Source organism: Chenopodium quinoa, unplaced genomic scaffold, assembly GCF_001683475.1.
Source record: "Chenopodium quinoa cultivar QQ74 unplaced genomic scaffold, ASM168347v1, whole genome shotgun sequence".
In the NCBI taxonomy this organism is placed as follows: domain Eukaryota; kingdom Viridiplantae; phylum Streptophyta; class Magnoliopsida; order Caryophyllales; family Amaranthaceae; genus Chenopodium; species Chenopodium quinoa.
In genome coordinates, this window is record NW_018744284.1 from 2,242,439 (window position 1) to 2,246,641 (window position 4,203).

The following is a 4,203-nucleotide window of genomic DNA, read 5'->3' on the forward strand; positions in this document are numbered from 1 at the left end:
CTACCCAAGATTATAGGAATTCTTTCATCTTCATCCATTTCAAGAACATAAAAGTCCACCGGAAAAGTGAACTTACCGACTCTAAGGGGTATGTCCTCTACTTTCCCTATAGGCAATTTTGTGGACCTATCTGCTAATTGGAGGGTGATGTTTGTAGGTGAAAGGTTTCCCACATTAAGCTTTTGGTAGACCGAGAAAGGCATTAAACTCACACTAGCACCTAGGTCACACAAAGCTTTCCCCAAATGAACTTCATTGATAGAACAAGGGATGGAAAAACTACCGGGATCTTGCAATTTAGTTGGTAGCTTACTGGAGAGAATAGCACTACAATTTGCGGTTAAGCTAACGGTTTCAACTTCTCTCCTTCCATTCAGGAGGTCTTTTAGGAATTTAGAGTAGTGTGGCATCTCTTTCATAGCATCCACAAAGGGTATAGAAACATGCAAGCTCTTTACTACATCTAAAAATTTTCCAAATTGGACATCAAGCCTAGACCTAGCAAATCTTTGGGGAAAAGGCAACCTCTCATTCCTAGGTTGGAGATTAAGGGGTAAAGATGTTTGATCTTTGGTGCTCTCCTTTTCGAGTTCCTTCTCTTTCTCTTTCTCACCCCTCTCATTCTTTCCGGCACTTCCCTCTAGAATCTCATTCTCTCTTGATGATTCATCCTCAACCTCAAGTCCTATCCTCACATCGGGACTCTTCTCAACATTTAGTTCACTCTCAAGGATCTTCCCACTTCTAGTAGTAATGGCATACATAGACTTGGGGTTGACACCTTGACTAGGTAAAGAAGAAGATGAAGAAGGGGAGGATGAAGAACTTGGTTGGGCAATTTGAGAGATTTGGGTCTCAAGCATTTTCATGTGTGCCTTGATTTGTTTCTTTTCTTCCTCTTGACTCTTATTATGGTTTTCTTGATTTTTAATGAAATTTTGAAGCATAGCCATCATAGGATCAGGAGGGGCTTCTATTTGGAGGGGTTGAGTAGGGGGAATTTGAGAATGGGGCCTTACTTGGTCAAAACCGGGGGGTCTACTATTTTGTGAGAAAGTAGAAGCATTTTGAGGTCTATTACCCCCGGAACCCTGATTGGAATTAAAACGTTGTTGGTTGTTGGAATAGTGTTGTTGGTTTTGATTCCAATTGGGTCTTTGGTTTGAGTAACTTCTTCCATTGTAATTGGAAGAGTTTCCCCTACCTTGGCCTTGGTTATCATAACCACCACCACTTTGATTCCATTGACTTTGATTCCAACCTTGGTTTTGATTCCAACTACGGTTTGGGTTTTGATTCCAATTTGGTCGCATTCCATTATTTCCCTCACGGGGCACAAAATTCATGGCATTAACATCTTCAACATTATCATCATTTTCATGGGGAGGGGGACCTTCACTTATGGACATACATTGTTGAGAATTATGATCATAGCCTCCACATATATCACAAAACATACAACCAGGAGGCATGGCATTGTAATTAGAGGGAGAAGAAGTAGAAGGATTCATACCATGGCCTCCCTTGGGAGAAGGGGAGGAAGCATTTTGGGAACTTGATTTCATGAACTCCTCCATTTGTTTCGCCATCTTTGCCATTTGGTTGGAAAGATTTGTGATGGCATTGGTTTGCTCGACGGAATGTACCGTTCCTTTGCTAGAAGTGGCTTCCCTCTCACCTTCGTACCAATCCTCATAATTGCGCACAACTTCTTCTATGATACTCTCCACTTCATCTTCCCTTTTGTTCATGATTGGGCCTCCGGCTCCGGCATCAAGGCTAGTCTTACTTTGAGGGGAGAGTCCTCCGTAGAATGTTTGGAGAACTTGCCAATTAGGAATCCCATGGTGTGGGCATTGCCTTTGTAATTCTTTGAATCTCTCCCATGCCTCACAAAGAGACTCTCCACCTCTTTGGCGGAAACTTTGAATCTTTGAGCGAGCCTCGGCGGTTTTCTTGTGATTGTAAAACCTTCCTAGGAACGCCGTAGTTACCTCATTCCAAGTCGTGAGGGAACCGGGAGGAACATCCTTGTTCAACCAATGTTCCGCCGCTCCCATGAGTGAGAACGGAAACATCTTCAATCTTATGTACTCTTGGGACACCCCGTTGATCTTGATAGTGTCACAATACTTGAGAAATTCTTTGAGATGCTCATGGGGATTCTCAAATTTCCCACCGGTAAATTGCCTCTTCTCTATCATTGAAATGAAATTAGGCTTTATCTCGAAATTGTTCGCTTGAGTGGTGGGGGCTAAGATCCCACTTTGTGAGGCATAAGGTTCGGGTGCTCCAAGTTGCTTTAGTGACCTTTGATCACCCATGCTTTGTTGATTATGGTATTGGGCAAATGGGTTGGGAGTTAAACCTGCAAATGATTCACGATCCTCACTAGAAGAGGGTGAAGGAGTAGGAGAGCTACTAACTTCCTCTTGGAAAGGGTTTTCCACACTATCCCTAATTTCCCTCCTCAATTGAGCAAGGGTGCGCTCCAGCTCTGGGTCTATGGGCGCCAAAGGACTAGAACTTCGTTGCCTCCTGCGCATATACAAAGCTAAGTAGAAAGTGAGCACTGACAAGCAAGGAGTAGTAGGAAAATTAAACAAGTGAACTAGTCTCAACGAAGGGATAAACGTACAATGGAAACCGTTTCCCCGGCAACGGCGCCAATTTGACAGGCGGTATTTTAGGTCGTCACTAAGACACCTCTATCAAATGATATTTGTAGTCCTAAACATGCAACTAAAAGAGTATAGAGGCAAGTTAAGGGTCGAACACAGGGAAACGATTAAGCACCGCTATTTATCTCCTAATGTTAATCTAATTCGATCAAGAAGTGTGGTGGGTAAAGTAATGACTAAAGGGGATAGAACAACAATTAAAATAGGTACTAGGGGAAGGATCAAACATGCTTTGATTTCAACGAAGTTAGGCATCGGAAAATAGGTTTACATGTAACCCAAGCGACTCATACAAGGCAATATCAAGAATACTCTCCAATCACCTATCGGGATTAAGAGCCTTCCTAGCTAACATACGCTCACACTATCGTCGTAAGGCATACAAGCTAAGGTCATGCAATAATCAATCACCTAATGACTATTCCTAAATCGCACTATCGTCACGATTTAGTTCACGTCATTCAACCACAACATGCATATGGCCATAAACATGGAGTGACTAATAAGTATAAGCACAAGGAAGATTTAATCACAAATATTCCAAATTAACCTAGCCTAACATACATCAAACTCAAAGTATATCTTCACCAAACCCCTAGCAACAAGAAACTACTCACTAGTCATAACTACAACTACAATCATGCTAAGCAACATTATAACCAATGAAATGGTAAGAAAGACAAAGTTTTTATCAACTAAATTAACAAGAGTAGAAGCTTTAATCATAAAAGCAAGAGACAATAGAGAAATATACCAAAACCTTCATTGAAATCCAAATAAAGAGCCACACATCATTCAATCTTCAATCTCCAAGCTTGACCATACATCAATGTTGCAAAATTACTTCTTCAAAAACTAAAAGTAAAACTAATGTTGATAGACAATGAGAATTACACTAAAAGCTATATGATTGTTCAATACAAAATTTCTCTATCAAAGACCTAGGAAATTGATATTTTTGAGCTCTCCCCTTGGGTTTCTATGCTGGCTTTTTTTTATCTTTTCTCCCCCCTTTTAACTTGGGCTGAAATCGGGATTTGAATCAGCAGCAGAGAGGCGCGCCCGCGCCCAACAGTGGCGCGCCGCGCGTTAAATGATGGCGCGGCCGCTCCTAGAAATGCGCGCCCGCTCCAAAGAGGGTATTTAATGGTTGATCCCGCTCATCAGCGCGCCCGCGCTCTATAGATGCGCGCCCGCTCCTTTGGTTGCGCGCCCGCGCCATTCGTCTGGTTTGGACTTCTTCCTGTTTTGCCCTTATCCCTTCCATCTCTGAATCAACAGCATACGCCTGCAATCATGGAACAGGAAGGCAAGGCGTGATACAACGAAAGGGGAGGGGAGTATAGACTACCTAAACCACATGAATAACACATTACGCGCCACAAAGGTAGAATACTCGAAATAGGAGGATCATAGCAAAAACATACTAAAATGAACTGAATTATTACTAAAACTACTAGAAAAGACTATCCTAAGAGCGACATAAATGTCACTCATCATCTGGCTGACAAAGGAGTCCTCA

At 42.2% G+C, this 4,203-nt stretch overlaps 1 pseudogene; it reads right to left on the bottom strand.

Moving 5' to 3' along the window:
- Positions 1 to 1,077: 1,077 nt before the first annotated feature.
- LOC110695024 overlaps positions 1,078 to 4,203 on the bottom strand; it is a 6,258-nt pseudogene continuing 3,132 nt past the window's right edge.